Here is a 17484-nt window from a genome sequence, read left to right as displayed (position 1 = left end):
TATTCTTAACCTCCCCCTGACTATATTCTACCTACCATTTATGCTTCTTATTCTCTGTACCTTTCTCCCCTCTCCCCCTCCCACTCCCCTACCTATAACCCTCCATGTGATCTCCATTTCTGTGATTCTGTTTCTGTTCCAGTTGTTTGCTTAGTTTGTTTTTGTTTTTGTTTTTAGGTTTGGTTGTTAATAACTGAGTTTGTTGCCATTTTAACTGTTCATATTTTTTATCTACTTTCTCTTGGATGAGTCCATTTAACGTTTCATATAATAAGGGCTAGGTGATGATGAACTCCTTTAACCTTGACCTTATCTGGGAAGCACTTTATCTGTGAGTCCGTTCTAAATGATAGCCTTGCTACAGAGAGTAATCTTGGATGTAGGCCCTTAACTTTCATGACTTGGAATACTTTTTTCCAGCCCCTTCTTGCCTGTAAGGTTTCTTTTGAGAAATCAGCTGATATAGTCTTATGGGAACTCCTTTGTAGGTAACTGTCTCCTTTTCTCTTGCTGCTTTTAAGATTCTTTCCTGCCCTGGCTGGTGTAGCTCAGTGGATTGAGTGCGGGCTTGTGAACCACACGATCACAGTTTGATTCCCAGTCAGGACACATGCCTGGATTGCAGACCAGTTTCCAGCAAGGGATCCATGAGAGGCAAACATACATTGATATTTCTCTCCTTCTCTCCTTCCCTTCCCCTCTAAAGATAAATAAATAAAATCTTTAAAAAAGATTCTTTCCCCATCTTTCATCTTGGGTAATGTAATTATGATGTGCCTTGGCATGTTCCTCCTTGGGTCCAACTTCTTTGGGACTCTTTAAGCTTCCTGGAGCTCTTGAAAGTCTATTTCCTTTGCCAGATTGGGGAATTTCTTTTTTTTAATTTAATTTAATTTTTTAATATATTTTATTGATTATACCATTATAGTTGTTCTATTCCCCCCTTCATTCCCCTCCACCCACACACTCCCTCCTCCCACCATTCTCCCTCCCTTAGTTTATAACATGTCTCAAGTTCTTTAGATTCTATATTTACCCCACTATTCTTGCCCTCCCCCCTATCTATTTTCTACCTACCACCTATGCTATTTTCTGTGCCTTCTCCCCCTCCCACCCCCCTGTTTCTAACCCTCCATGTGTTCTTCATTTCTATGTTCCACTCCTGATCTAGCCGTCCTCTTGGTTTGCTCTTGTTTTAGGTGTGGTTGTTAATAACTGTGTGTTTGCTGTCCTTTCACTGTTAATATTTTTCATCATTTTTTTCTTATATAAGTCCCTTTAGCATTTCATATAATAAGGGCTTGGTGATGATGAACTCCTTGAACTTGCCCTTATCTGAGAAGCACTTTATCTGTCCTTCCATTCTAAATGAAAGTTTTGCTGGATAAAGCAATCTTGGCTGTAGGTCTTTGGATTTCATGACTTGGAATACTTCTTTCCAGCCCCTTCTTGCCTGTAAGGTCTCTTTTGAGAAATCCGCTGACAGTCTGATGGGTACTCCTTTGTAGGTGACTGTCCCCTTATCCCTTGATGCTTCTAGGATTCTCTCCTTCATTTTGGTCTTGGCTAATGTAATTATGATGTGCCTTGGTGTGTTCCTTCTTGGGTCCAACTTCTTTGGCACTCTCTGAGCTTCCTGGATTTCCTGGAAGTCTATTTCCTTTGCCAGACTGGGGAAGTTCTCCTTTATTATTTGTTCAAATATGTTTTCCACTCGTGGCTGTTTCTTTCCCCCTTCTGGTACCCCTATAATTCGGATGTTGGAACGTTTAAAGATGTCCTGGAGGTTCCTAAGCCTCTCCTCATTTTTTTGAATTCTCATTTCTTCATTCCTTTCTGGTGGGATGTTTTGTTCTTCCTTCTGGTCCATTCCATTGATTTGAGTCCCAGTTTCCTTTCCATCACTATTGGTTTCCTGTGCATCTCCCTTCATTTCAATTAGTTTAGCCTTCATATGTTCCTCTAATTTGTGACTATGTTCCTCTAATTTGTGACTATAATCTACCAGTTCTGTGAGCATCCTGATAAATAGTGTCTTGAATTGTGCTTCTGAGAGGCTGGCAATTTCTCGGTCGCTTAGAGTTATTGGCTCTGGGACTTTGAGTTCTTCTTGCGCCATCTTTTGGGCTGTTCGTGCCTGTTACGTAGCAGGATCAGAGCCCTAAAGTGTTCACTGGAACAGGGCAACTAAGTCTCTGGGTTGTGACGTTGTATGTGGGGGCGGGGTCAAAGAGGAACAATGGCTTCCCATCTGCCGACTGCCGCCGAGGCCCCAGCACTGCAGCTACCACCATCACCAGGCCCACGCGTTTCGTTCCACTGCACGCGAGTGTGCCACCCACCACGAGTGTGCCACTGCTGTCAGCCCTCCACCACTGGGTTCGCCCCCTGGGGCCTGCGTGGTCCGTCTCACTGTGTGCGAATGTGCAACCGAGGTCAGTCTGCCCTACACCCCGACTGGTTCCGGGCTGCCTGCGCGCCTAGGTCGGGGGATCTGTCCTGCCCTACCCAGCTCCACTGCTGGCTCCGCCCCTCTTACCGTCCCTGTTGAACGGTTCGTAGTTGTTGGACTTCCGTATAATTCCGTTTTCTGGTCTTTGGGTGTGTCCTAGTTCTCCAAACCTTTGTTGTGTTCAAACTTGGTTGTGGGAGAAGGCACAGTGTTTCCTTCCACCTATGCCTCCATCTTGGCGGAAGTCTCGGGAATTTCTCCTTCATTATTTTTTCAAGTAAGTTTTCAGTTTCTTGCTCTTCCTCTTCTCCTTCTGGCACCCCTACGATTTGGATGTTGGGACATTTAAAGTTATCCTGGAGGTTCCTAAGCCTCTCCTCATTTTTTAAATTCTTGTTTCTTCATTCTGTTCCTGTTGAATATTTATTTCTTCCTTCTGCTCCAAACCATTGATTTGAGTCCTGGTTTCCTTCCTTTCACTATTGGTTCCCTGTACATTTTCCTTTGTTTCACTTTCGGTAGCCTTCATTTGTTCCTTCATTTTGAAACTGAGCTCAACCATTTCTGTGAGCATCCTGATTACCAGTGTTTGAACTGTGCATCTAATAGGCTGGCTATCTCTTCGTCGCTTAGTTGTATTTTTCCTGGAGCTTTGATCTGTTCTTTCATTTGGGCCATTTTTTGTTGTTGTTGTCTCAGCACACCTACTATGTAGTAAGGAGCAGAGCCTTAGGTGATCACCAGGGTGGGGTAACCCAGCTTGCTGTGTTGTGATGCTGTATGTGGGGCAGGGGTCCAAGAGGGAACAGTGCTGCTTGCTCCACTCTTTGTCAGCTTTCAGTCACTTCCCCTGCTACCCATAATCAAATTGGGCCCTTCTGGTGCTGATTTTCAGGTGGGCAGATTCGTGTATATTTGTGGGGAAAGTAGAGGCAGTTTGGCTTCCTTACCCAGGTGTCTGGGTAGCTAAGGCAAGCAGTGTTCCCACAGCCTTAGAGGGGCCTCATAACTAGTGTTCTCATAGCCTTGAGACTGAGTCTGATAAACTGTTCCCATAACATGAAGTGGGCTTGCATGTGCAGAATTGTTATATTATGTTATGTAATGTTCTGGCATCTTGACAGCTTTGTTCCTCTCTAGTACTTAAATAGTTAGGGACTCCCTGCTGGGGGCAGTTATGATGAGAGACACACAAAGGGACAGGTGCCAGGACATGAGACATGCAGATAGACACAGCCTGCAGTGTGCATGGCTTGCCCACTCATGAATAAAGGCATGCCAGACATCCCAATGACTCTGTGAATATTTTTCTGTCTGCACGAATACCATGAACCTGCCTGGCCTTGAAGGGTGGCAACACAATTGGCACAGCCATCAGGATTTGTCACAGAACACTGTGGAGCCGGCACCCCTGGAGGAGGGTTTGGAGTGGCTGATTACTGGCAGGTAGTATTTGGTGGCCGGGCTCCTAGCAGTTCGGTCTTCCACCCCATGACTGGCCCTATGTCAGTGGTGAAAGCCCTGTGAGTGGTGGAGGAGACCTTAGAAAATGCCCAGTGCCTCTGTGGCCCTGGGGGCTGTGGGCTGGGTGTTCCTTTCAGCTTTGTGAGCTGAGATGGAGACTACGCTTTGAGACAAAGTGAAGTTCCAAGAGCCCTGAGCAGGGAAGCCCTATAAGGCTGAAGAAGAGGAGACTGCACTTCATCACCTGCAAAGTTACAGAACACAGAGGCAGAGAAAAAAAAAGCCTTGAAGGCTTGAGTCTGTGCCCTGGTAACAAGCCTCCGAGCAACTGAGCTGCTGCAATCCCCCTCCCCACTCTCAGTGATGGAAGGGAAAAGGGTGAGGGGGGAAATGAACTGAGTTGCCTGAGGGCAGCAGCCTGTGGCTCCTGGGGGAAGTGTGGGTCTGGGAATCCCCTTCCCTTCCCTGCCCCACACAGACTTGGAACACAGTGGCTGACAGTGACCGTCTGGAGGGCCGGCCCTGGGCCAGGTGATCTGGCAGCAGCAGCACCATCACCTGGAAAACTCTGCTTCAAGCCCACTGATTAGAAGAGGTGGGGACCCTGCATGACCCCTCTGCAGGCGAGTAGTGTGGGCTGCTGTGCCTGTGGGTCAAGGCTGAGCGCTTGGAGCTGACCTTTGCAACAGTGTTCCAGAAGGAGGGGTGGCTGTGGAAGCTGTTAGAGCTGGCGCAGTGACCTGGGAGGCTGTGAGAAAGCAGGATGGAGCTGGCATGAGATAGGGGAGCAGGTGCTGGCACCCAGAAAGCTCACTCACTGATAGGAAGCAGGCCAGAGAGCCATGGTGACAGTGACAGTGGCAGTGGCAGCAGGAGAGTGCAGCGCCCGTCAGAGAGGTCCCAGAAAATGACAGTGGCACCTAGAGCCACAGAGACAGCAGTCACTGGAGTCACAGAAACAGTGGCCTGGTGACCCGAGGGGATGCAATGGTGGCACCAGCAACTGGCACCCACCCAGGTAGCGTGTGGTGCTGCACAAGTGCAGCTCCTAGTGTCCGCACACCGGTGTCAGGTGCAGGCCTAACTTATCTGTCCAAACCCTGAGGGTGTGACCCAAAGAGGTCTGTCCTATGCATCTAAAGGCTCATTTGGCTGTGCCAGCCTCCCAAGAAGAGGGAGGAAATATCCTGCTAGACCCTGTAAGCTAGATGTGCATGTGACACAGGAAGGGTTTGGATGGGGTTTGTGGCAGTGAACAGAATGGCTTTGTCAACCCTTGGGTTTCTGGTCCCAACTATGGAAGGGAGAAGACGCATGGTACTCCTTGACTGAAAAGCAGTTGGCTGCTGTATATACTGCCCTGTTGGCCACTGAGGCCATACTAGGAACTGCCCCTATGACAGTTAGGACCACCCATCCCACTGCAGGGTGGGTCCAGGACTGGATGGCCAGGCCTCATAGTGGGACGCTGGCTAAGTGGGGGGCTTATTTGCAGCAAAAAGTACTTTGTCCACTAGCCCTTTGTGGGCTGAGCTACAGGAAGGACCAATTATTTATGTGTTAGGTCCAGTTATTTATGTAGATCAGAAATCTACTGTTCCTGTCCCTAAAGAGGAGGTAGAAACTAGCCCCTTCCAGGAGGGGCAGGCACCCATTCCCTCAGATGCATGGTACACTGACGGGTCCAGCAGGGGCCAGCCTGCTGTGTGGACAGCTGTGGCAGTCCAACCAGAAACAGAGACGATCTGGTTTGACACAGGTATTGGGCAAAGCAGTCAATGGGCTGAACTCTGTGCCATCTGGATAGTGGTTGTCAAGGAAGCCCCCCACCCCTATTTCCACAGATAGTTGGGTAGTGTACCAGGGGCTAACATTATGGATCTCAACATGGCATGCAAATAAGTGGGTGGTTATGCATAGACCATTGTGGGGACAGGCTTTGTGGCAAGACTTATGGGAATTAGGCCACTAGAAACAAATGACTATATCATGTTACCAGACATGCACCTCCTGCTTCCCCTGGGAATAATGATGCTGATACTCTATCCAAGATGCGGTGGCTAGAAACTCAGTCCCTCAGGAAGAGAAGTAGCCCAGTGGCTATACCATTGCCTCTTACATGCTGGGTAGAAGACTATATGGTCCACTATTAAAACTTGAAGGTTATCTGTTACTTTGGCAGAAACGCAAGAAACCTGTGAGCATCCCCGAAGGCCTGTGGGAGATTCTGGACAGGTAGTGCAGGGACAGGTACTGCTGACCCGGTGGCAGGTAGATGTAATTGGGTTCCCACATAGTTCAGAGGGATATAACTCTGCTATTACACGTGTGGACATGGCCACAGGACTTTTAGCTGCTTATCCTGCATGGCACCCAGATCAGAAAGCAGTGATTGCGCCCTGGCTGGTGTAGCTCAGTGGATTGAGTGCGGGCCTGCGAACTACACGATCGCAGTTCGATTCCCAGTCAGGGCACATGCCTGGGTTGCAGGCCAGTTCCCAGCAGGGGACTCACAAGAAGCAACCATACATTGATATTTCTCTCCTTCTCTCCTTCCCTTCCCCTCTAAAGATAAATAAAATTTTTTTTTTTTTAAAAAAGAAAGCAGTGATTGCTGCACTGAAGAGGTTATGTGCTGCTTATGGGGGACCCTTAATCATTGAAAGTGATCAGGGGATGTGTTTTACTGGGCCCTTGGTACAACAGCGGGCTCTAGACTTGCAGATTGACTGGAAGTTCCATGTGGCCTATCAAGCCCACACTGCTGGAATGACTGAATAGTACACTGGTCTCTCAAAACAGGGCCTGCGTGCCCTGGCTGGTGTAGCTCAGTGGATTGAGCGCGGGCCTGCAAACCAGACGATTGCAGTTCGATTCCCAGTCAGGGCACATGCCTGGGTTGCATGCCAGTTCCTGGCAGGTAACACACGTGAGGCAACCATACATTGATGTTTCTCTCCCTCTCTCCTTCCCTTCCCCTCTAAAGATAAATAAAATCTTAAATAAAAAAAAACACAAAACAAAAACCAGGGCCTGCGAGCTGCAGCTGCCACCCCTGTGCTGAGGGGTTGGACGAAATGCTTATGGACGGTCCTCCGGACTCTAAATGAGAGGTGTTTGTCTGTCTGGGTAGCAAGGGGAGCAGTGTTCCAATAGTCTTGGAAGGGCCTGATAACTAGTGTTCTCATAGCATTGAGACTGGGTCTGACAAACTGTTCCCGATAAACCGTTCCCATAACATGAAGTGAGCTCACATGTGCAAAATTATGTTACGTTATGTAATGTTCTGGCATCTTGCCAGCTTTGTTCCCCTCTAGTACTTAAACAGGTAGGGACTCCCTGCTGGGGGTGATGGTGATGAGAGACACGAAAGGGGACGAGTGCTAGGCCATGAGACATGCAGACAGACATGCAGCTTGAAGTGTGCATGGCTTGCCCACACATGAATAAAGGCATGCCAGACATCCCAATGACTCTGTGAATATTCTTCTATCTGCACAAATACCATGAACCTGCCTGGCCTTGAAGCGTGGCAACACAACCTTCTAGGATCCTGTGGGTCTCTCCAACGAACTCTTTTGTGAGGCTGGGAATTTCTCCCGCTGCCGCAAGCCCCACAGGTGTTTTCAGTCAGAGGCCTTGAGGCTTTATTTCCCTGCACTGGAACCCTGGGTTTCGTGGTCTGTCTCGAAGTCTGTCTTGCTCCCTAGTTGTTTCTTCTAGTTTATCTGCATGAGAATGTGGGGCTGCCCAGTCTGCAATCTGCCACCTCACCAGTTCGGCCAGCTGCTGCCTTGCTGCGTGAGTCCTCTCTGCTTGGCTGCCCGTCTTCGCCCTCCCTACCGGTCTGGATGTTTCTTTTTTAACTCCTTGGTTGTTGGACTTCCATACAGTCTGATTTTCTGGCAGTTCTGGTTGTTTTTCATTTTTAAATTTGTTGTTGTCCTTCTTTTGGTTGTGCAAGGAGGCAGTGTGTCTACCTATGCTTCCATCTTAGCCAGAAGTATTCATCCAAATTTCTTAACTGCCTCCCTGCAAACTGGCATCAGCAGAAGAGCAAAATGACTCCAATAATCAACTGTACCTTGAGCTTCACTCCTGCTCCCACTCCCACATCCTTACAACTAGGACTGCTTTCCCTTCCCCGAGTCAGTATTTCATTTGCAACCAGAGATAGTGTTCCTGCAGGCAAGAGTTAGGGTTGACTGTGCAAGGCAGAGCAGACTACTCTGTGGAAACAGAGACCACAGAAACAGCGATCTCAGCCCAGAATTCTGCAAGCCCAGGCACAGCTCCCCCTATCCTGCATAGTAGCACCAGTTAAATGAAGCCCTGCTGAACAGACTTCTGAACCACGCTCATCCACTCTAGGTCTTCCTGTAAAATAATTAATCATACAAGGTAATCTGGTTTCCTCCCTGAGTCCCTCCCAGGATCATTCCCCTAAGTTTACAGCCTAGCAGTACCTAGATGATGATAAGGAGGCAAAAGCAAGGTACTACATGGACCTTCTGTCATTCCACCATCAGGGGTGGTGGGCAGCAACCTCCTTAGAAGTAAAAGTGAAACAAATAATGATTAGCTAACTGCAATTCAACATCAGGTAGCTCTGAAAAGGAAAATAAATCTCCTTGAGGGCTGTCAAAAAGGGCCACTTTTTTAAAAAAGATTTTATGTATTTTTATTTAGAGCGGAAGGGAAGGAGAGAGGGAGAGAAATATCAATGTATGGTTGCCTCTCGTGCATCCCCTGCTGGGGACTAGCCTGCAACCCAGGCATGTGCCCTGACTGGGAATTGAACCGCGATCCTTTAGTTCGCAGGCCCACACTCAATTCACTGAGCTACACCAGCCAGGGCAAAAGGGCCACTTTTAAATAAAATTTTATACTAACATAAGAGCATATGGCACTTAAAATGAGATCATAAATATAGTTAATAAAGTCCCTATTCTTCATAGAATTAAACCATGGAGGTCTACAAACTATCTTATATCATTTATGTGGCCCTACCACTATATGATTAGTGGGGATGTTTCAATTGAAGATATGAAAATAACTACATAATAACCCTAAACTATAGTAATCCAACCCTATTTACTTTGTGGCAGTGAATAGGCTGAGGTATTATAAGGGAGGTACCAAGGAAAATATTTACTGAGCATTTACCACTGAGCTAAGAAACCTGAGAAAATCAGGGCTCAGAGAGGCTAAGCACTGCTCATATCAAATACTCAGTGATTCCTAAGTTGTCGCTCTACACCACCCTGAGTAGTACGACTGTAGTTGTCAGGTTGTTATCTTGAACAGAAATATGTTTGTGAGCAATATCTTTATTCTTTTTAGGGACACCTGGTATACTACATGCTTCAGACATTTGAAGATAACCTTCAGGTTTTCTCTTCAGAGAAAGTTAACCAGTTATTTTAACTCTTTTGTAGGTGACGTGGCCACATGTCATGTAACAGTAAGTGAAGGGAGTATCAAATGCAAGCCACAAAAACTGACTTTGGGTAACAAACTATATAATACAGGAATATATTTAAAGGATATGAAATAGGGCACAGAACTGAGGAAAAGGTGAAGAATCAAGTCTTTGAGTACAAATAACAGCGCAGCTCCAGCATCTACACATTAGGAATGAATCCGTGTTTGGGGGAAGGAGCTGTGGCTGCCACTGTGTCATTCAACCGAAGATTCAAATAAAGGGAGGAACACATCAGTTTCTCCAACATATGTTGGCCCAACCTGGCTCACGTGTTTCCTCATGGCAAAAGTGAGCTGCTAATTCTCAGTCAAATCTGGACTGGATGCTGGGCAGGCCAAAATAACATATGTCCACTGAACTCTCAAAATGTGATGCCTCGTTTTTATTTTTATTCAAAATAAAAATTCAGGTGTGGAAGAGGACCAAGGCCAGAGCATTGCCTTCATGCTTGCTGTATGACCTTGGGCAAATGAGCAAACTCAGTTCCTACCTGCAAGACAGAGACAGTCACAATGTATTGTTGTACTTATGACAACCAAATTAGAAAATGTGAAATGCTTTATAAACTCAAAGCTAACTATAGCAGCCAGCACTTATAGACTTCCTGTCAAGATACATTACATGGCTTTTACTTAATATTTAAATGACCCAGTGAAGTAGGAGGTTAGGAGCACAAACTATGGAGTTTGACTACCCAGGTTCAAATCCTAATCCTGCCACTCATTTGGGTGGCCTTAATCAAGTTACTCATCATTTTTGTGACTGTCTCCTCACCTTAAGTGGCTGTAATACTAATAATATGATGAGTGGTTATGAAGATTGATTTAATATAAGTAAAATTCTGTGCCTAGTATACAGTAAATACCCAATAAATATTAACTATTATTATGAGTGGTGGTGTCAGTAGTAGTAACTATTCCAATCTTGCAGAAGAGGAAAATGAGGCATTGGGAAGTTACATCAAAGTTTGAAATGGTAGAGCCAGAATTTGAACTTTGTTAGGTGATCCTAATTACTATACTCTACTGTCTTCAAAAGTTTTTTAAAAAGTGGTATTTGGACTTTAACCCTGACCTTAAGTCACACAAATTAAGGATATTTACAAATGAAAGTCAAACACAAGAAGAAGGAAATAATCTGTTGTTTCATGTCTTTAGTATGTTAGTCAGAAGGCTAACTAAATATCTAGAGAGGGCAGGGAATGGTCTTATCATTTTGTTAAAAAAAATCTGTTAGCCATAATTGGATATCAGGCCCTTCTCAAGAACAAGCCTTTTGATAACTGGATTGATGTATTCAATCTCATTTCTGACCTTACTCTTATTGATAAAACTATTACTTCCCAAAATAATTCATATCAGCAGCAGAGAAAAAAAGCATACATGCAAAATCTACATCACAAACACTAAGAAAAAGCAGTAATGTGTTTATAACTGGAAGAAAAGGGTAATATTAGAAGTGAAGACACAGTTAACAGTGCCTATTGAAATGAAGTGAATGTCTCTCTCCTCATTTATGAATTGTGACCTTAGGTAATAAGCCTAATTGGTCAAAAAGAAGGGGCAGTGATTATATGTATACTATTCAAACACTGGTGTCTTCAAAAACAGTTTGTAAGCCTCACTTTTTCAGTCACATAGTATTGAGTTGGCCAAAAAGTTTGTTTTTTCCATAAGATGGCTCCAGTAGCACTTAGTTGTCTTCAACTTCATTCAGAACAATTCTGTTAGGTTGTATCATGACATCTGGTATATCAGAATGCATTAAAAAACAGACAAACAAACAAATTCCCCACACACTTGCCCTGGCTGATGTGGCTCAGTGGATTGAACCCAGCCTGTGAACCAGAGTCAGGGCACATGCTTGGGTTGCAGGCCAGGTCTCCAACAGGGGGTGCACATGAGAGGCAACCACACATTGATGTTTCTCTCCCTCTCTTTAAAAAAAATAAATCTTTTAAAAAACTTACCAAAATTGGTGAATTTTTATGTAGCCATTTCAATACTGAAGATAGAAGAAAATGAGCAACATTTTCAGCATATTGTGCTTTCTTATTAAAAGAAAGGCAAAAACTCAACTGAAACAAAAAAAGATCTGTGCAGTGTAAGGAGAAAGTGCCGTGACTGACTGGACCCGTCAAAAGTGGTTTGCGAAGTTTCTTACTGGAAATTTCTCACTGGATGATGCTCCACCAGTTAGACCGGTGGAAGTTGATGGCCATCAAATCAAGACATTACCTGAGAACAAGCAATGTGATGCCATACAGGAGATAGCTGTACATAAAACAAAATTTATTTATTTTGGACATAAAATATCCAAATCAATAAAGTTAGAGGTGAAAATGAAAAAAGTGCCTTTTATTTTACAGAAAAAACTAAACAGACCTTTTGGCCAATCCAGTATGACAAGAGTGCTAGAATCTACCATTTGCAGAACACAATATGCTAGGAAGTATTCGTTAAACAACTATTTATTGATCTCCTACCACTATTCCAGGAGATAGTGGTGAGGTGGTGAAAAAGACAAAGACTCTACTTTCACAGAGCTTACGCTGTAGACATGTATTATAAAGAAAAAATTGAGGATCAGTTCCCAGGTCTGTCAGACTCTAAAGCCTACACTGTATATTTAGTGTATTATCTCTCACTGGCAAGATATAGCTTCTCCTAAAAGTCCACACCTAAGTATGCAGCCCCAACACTACTGTCTTAAACAATTTAGAGTTTCTCTCAGTTTTTTTTAAAGATTTTATTTATTTATTTTTAGAGAGAGAGGGAAAGAAACACCAATTGGTTGCATCTGTTAAGCCCCCAAGTCGGGACTGAACCTGCAACCCACTGCAACCCAGGTATGTGCCCTGACCGGGAATCAAACCTGAGACCTTTTGGTTTGACGGATGACACCCAACCCCCTGAGCCTCACCAGACAGGGCAGGGTTTCTCTCTGTTGGTAGTCCAGTGTCACTTTTTGCAGTGAAGTGTTCCTTCCCCGACTCCCAAGAGCAAAGATTGCTCTGTCAGCAGTTAACACATCACGTTTCTGTATATGAATTTCTTTCCCTCTCTCATTAGTACCTAAACAGAGCAAGAACCATGTTTTGTCCTCTCTGTAAGTCTAGAAGATGGTATGTATAGTAGGTATTCAATAAAGGGCTGAGTGGGGCTGCCATAGAGTTCAGGGTAAGTGCCAGACTGCAATAAACTAAGGAGTAAATGGAAGAAAAGGGCAGGTAATGGTAGTACTCTGAAGGAGAAATGTGATCACAGTAAAGTTTTATACTTTTTCAAAAATGAGAAACTTAAACATACTTGTTGGTAAGGTAGTACAGCACATTAGAAAGAGCAGGGGTGTCAGATCAGACCTGAAGTTGAATTCTGGCCCTGTCACCATAACGGTGGGCAATTTACGGAACTCTTGTACTTCAGCTTATACATAAAATGAGACTAACACCTACACCTCACAGTGACAGTTACAGCACATGGCAAACAGAGGACATTCAATAAATGTTACTGATGATTATTACTGTATGCAGAAGTCCAGACTTCGGTGTTCTAACTCTTCCTTATAGCTTGTGCTTCAGTCTCGATTTCCTGTCTCACTGTGTGTGTGCTGTGTGATGGCAAAGAAACAGGTTTCTTATTTCTTCTGTGGGTACCACCTCCTGTGCTATTATTCCCCTTCCTTGTGACAGTCTGCATGAGTTCATGAATGGTCACTATGGAAAAAATCACTGATGTCACCAGCTGAAGAACAGAGCTGATCTGGAGACTAAGTAGATGAAACTGATGTTAAATCATCAAACATACAAGATTTTGGGCTTCTGCCAAAACTGTCATTGAGAACTAAGAAAAGAGAAATGGGAAATACAAACAGAACATTGCTGATAAGCCAACAGGTGTTCCCAGCCTCCACTCCAGGCACAGAAAGATGGCCATACTGATGTAAGAGACGATTCTCACCTGAGTTCCTCTCTCAATATTTCACCCTAAAGTCAGGTTCACATCTGTGAGGTACTACTCTAGTTTATGGACTTTTCTGTCAACCTGACAAGATCCTAAATTCACAAGGTTACTGTGCTCTTTTTATATTTAAACTACTTTTGTTCACAAGCTTTTTTTAATGCTCTGGTCATGGGTCACGCTCACCTGTCACCCATGTCTGGTCAACTAAAACATCACCCCAGCCCTGCTCTCCCAGATCACACACCTCCATGCCCCTTAAAAAGGGGAACAGATGCCCTGGCTGGTGTAGCTCAGTGGACTGAGCGCAGGCCTGCGAACCAAAGATCCGCGGTTCAATTCCCAGTCAGGGCACATGCCTGGGTTGCAGGCCAGTTCCCAGCAGGCGATGCACAAGAGGCAACCATACATTGATATTTCTCTCCCTCTCTCCTTCCCTTCCCCTCTAAAGATAAATAAGTAAAATCTTTTTAAAAAGGGGGGAACAGAAAACTAGCGCAATAATTAGCAATGAAAAGGCTACGTGTGCTAGGATTGTCAGAAGATGAGAAAGAGCTGTATTTAGAATCAATTGCAAACTAGTCATGGAGCACAGAAACAAATCTATGTAATACACAGAAGGTTTAACTCTATTGTTAAGAGTTCAGAGAAACCTGGAAATAAATGAGGGGAAAGAGAAGCGGGAAACATAATGTGTATCTATAAATAATCACAAATATAATCAATCACAAAAGTTACAAGTAAACAAGTCAAAGTTGAAAACTCAGTTTTCTTTTTCTTTTTTTCAGTCTTATTAGGAACTTGAATTTAGAAAGAATAAGACAAAAAGGTAAAAAAAATATTCCAGGGCATCTTTAAATACCCCACCAAAAAACCCCCAAACCCACCACTGTCTCTCCCACCACTGTGCAGCAGAAGACTGGAAAACATGGGAGTCATCAGTGTAACACTTGTCATCAGTGACAGATGACAAACTTTTAAACACCCCACCCCCGCATATAAGAAGCACCTGGATCACTAAACTAAGTAGGAGCATAATTCCCCAAATTGCAGTCCGAATCGCACTGGGCGACCCTGGTACACGCCTCGATTTCCACCGGCAACACCAGAGCGTTCGGAGCCCCGCCTGAGTCCCAGCCCGTGTTCGGAGCCCGACCCGCACTTCGGTGCGGCGACAAGGTAGGCTGAAGGGTTTGCTGCTGTAAGGGCGCTCAAGGCTGCCATCCTTTCCCCAAAATAAAATAAATGAGCCCCACGCCCCGCCCTGCATTTGGTGCAGTTTCTGTAAAGCTGCTCCGAGATGCCCGAGAGGGACGTGCGTGTTTGGGCTCGAGCCCCGCACCTCCCACTAGGCCAGGCAGAGCCACTCAGCTGGGGGTGGGCCCCCGCCTCCCGGAGGCCGCCCCCTCCCGCAGCGCGGACGCGGGGCACGCGGGTCGGAGCATCGTCCCGCCCCGGAGGCTGCAGGCTGCGTACCCAGATGCGAGAGCCCGCGCCAGGCTGCCGCCAGCCGGGGCCCCAACTCGCGCACCGCACCGGCGAGGTCCGGCCAGGCAGGTGTTCTCTCCTCCTCCGCCCGACCTCCGCCCGGCCGTCTGTCAGTCGGTTTGTCCACAGCCGCGAGGAGCGTGTGTGGGCCCCAGGCGCCGCAGACCAGCTAGTTGCACTAACCGCTCGGTCTGCACTTACCTGTCTCCCAGGAGCTGTCCAGCTGCCCCTCCGCCCGCCACGAGTCCCCGCCACCTCACGCCAACCTGGCTCGGGCTCGAGGCACCGCAGCTCCTCAGCTAAAATCCAGTCAGCGCTTGCAGGCGACACCGCGCACGCGCGATACCCCGGCAAGCGGCCGCGGGGCCTGCTGGGAGCTGAAGTCCTCCGACTCTGATGGGCGGGAGCTGCATGGTTTTCCGCACTCCCGAGCCCGGCTCTTTCTTGAGCCTCCTTTCAGAACCAAACAATCTTCGAAGCCATTTTCACCCATCAGTGTGCACCGGCTTCCCGTCTGTACTTTGGGTAACAACCTCGGTCAGAATGGGAGCCAGACAAGCTGAGCTCTGGGAAGAAGCGGCACTTGATGTTAATTTTCTGAAAACTTAAGTGCCTTCTTTAAGGCTGCACATAACCGATGCTAGACCAGACTGAGGCACTCTCACACAATTCACAAGCCTTGGTAGGAGCCCCAAACTGGAACAGATTTGTTGTTGAGGTCATGCCCAGGAAATGCACTTTCTGGGCATGCATAATATAGTGGGTGTAGTCGGAGGCCTGCATTTGAGTCACTAAACCGCGCTAACATTTAGCTCATCTACGAAATGAGAATGTGCATTTATGGTTGTGAGAAAATGTTAATGCATGGTGCAAACTAAGTTCAAAAAGGTGGCGGACCCATCATTATTCACTATCCCTGTCCTAGTTGACATTAAGCCTTAAACTGGGGGGTGGGGGGAGACCCTGCTTGACACATTTTAGAAAGGTCACCAAAAGTTACAGTAGTATTACAGGAAAGTTCTACAAATTTCACCTTCCTCTGAAGTGTTACACGTTTAGTTTCAGAGCTGAGCACGGATTCCTACTGGAATTCCAAGGTGGTGATTCAGCCTGGGGTGACTGAATGGGAACCACAGGCAAAGCCTACAAAACACAAGAAGGCGGTCTCAATCATCTTACTGTTTTTATGCCCACTTTACTTTCACATGGTCCACAACACTCCAGTACTGAAAGCAGGGCAAATTTGATCATCTGAATTTTACAAAGGACCTGGCCAAAATTATGAGAACTATGAAGTGGAGAGATCTGAACCCAGTTTCTGTGGCCAACTTCATTTTTCTCCCAATCACACCACTGGCTCTTAGAATTTCTGCTTTTTTAAAAGATTGCCTGAGAACAATGAACTCCAGTCTTTTTAGGTGGTAATGTCAGTTTTTGCTCATAACACAACCTTCAGGGGATATGTTTTTTAAATTTATATTTTTGGGAAAACAATTTTTTTAAAGATTTTATTTCTTTTAGACAGAGGGGACGGGAGGGAGGGATCGATGTGCAGTTGCCTCTCATGCACCCCCAATCTAGGACCTGGCCTGCAATCCAGGCACATGCCCTGACTGGAAATTGAACCAGTGACCCTTTGGTTTATAGGCCGGCACTCAATCCACTGAGGCACACCAGCCAGGGCAGAAAACAATTTCTTGACATAGTTGTAAGGTAAGCTGAGGTGTCAAAACTCAATGGCTGAATAATGCTAGTTTCAGCATAGGCCCCTTTGGTTTTTGCAATAAACCATTAGCATCTCATTTTTGCCTACTTTCCCTAAGACTTAATCCTCCCCACCCCAAACACACACAACCCAGTGGAACACTTGTCAGAGATCAACACTGGGCAGGTCCAAAGGCCACAGGAGACAGAATACAAGTACTTCCCTTTTAGGGAATGATAGACTAGCTACCAATTCGATGAAAACTTTATTTGTAAATGCTGTGTAAGAATTCTATATACACATTTAGCCTCCATTAGACAACAAAAGGATGAAGAAAAATGCCAAATCCTTAGCTTACTAGGATAGCACCCCAGGCAAAGCCCCTATCAATTCATGCCACGTGAAGGATGGTTGGAGAGCCAGGTGTACTGAATTAATTCAGCTGAGCACACTGCAGGTGCTTTTCCTGGGAAAAGCACCTGCCTCATGATGAATAGTGAATTACAAGATGCTAAAACCAAGCAAAGCAATGTGCATTTGTTGAAGTTACATCTCAGGAGCACTTTTTAAAAATTGATTGTAGAGAGATAGAAGGGAGGGAGGTAGAGAGAAACATCAGTCTGTTGTCCTACTTGTTTATTGCATTCACTGGTTGATTCTTGGATGTGACCTGACCAGGGATGCTTGGTGTATCGGAACGATGCTCTAACCAACAGAGCTACTCAGCCAGGGCTTCAAGAGCACCTCTTCTCAGTGGAGCTTAACGAACTTTACATGTGTTCGTTAAGCTCCACATGTGTGCTGGACTCTGTATGTCCCATTATGAGGAGCCATTCACCCCTCTGTGCAGTCTGCTGCCTGCTCTGGGACCGCAGCCCCAGGAGAGCCACCGGTCTTGCTCATCACTGTTCCTAGTACACAGTAGGGTGCT

The 17484-nt window shown here is 45.8% G+C and overlaps 1 protein-coding gene across 6 annotated transcripts in view; it reads right to left on the bottom strand.

The window, feature by feature from the left end:
* The window catches only part of SGSM3 (small G protein signaling modulator 3), a 41712-nt gene extending 26542 nt beyond the window's left edge, over positions 1–15170 (bottom strand). For all 6 annotated transcript variants that reach the window (XM_037068113.1, XM_037068119.1, XM_037068115.1 and 3 more), the window contains exon 1: positions 15050–15170. The gene's annotated coding sequence lies outside the window, so the exon portion shown is untranslated. The remainder of the gene's footprint in view (positions 1–15049) is intronic.
* Positions 15171–17484: the final 2314 nt, after the last annotated feature.

Source organism: Sturnira hondurensis, unplaced genomic scaffold, assembly GCF_014824575.4.
Source record: "Sturnira hondurensis isolate 20B ecotype Veracruz unplaced genomic scaffold, ASM1482457v3 Scaffold0017436, whole genome shotgun sequence".
Taxonomy (NCBI): Eukaryota; Metazoa; Chordata; class Mammalia; order Chiroptera; family Phyllostomidae; genus Sturnira; species Sturnira hondurensis.
This window is presented reverse-complemented; position numbering and strand designations above follow the sequence as displayed.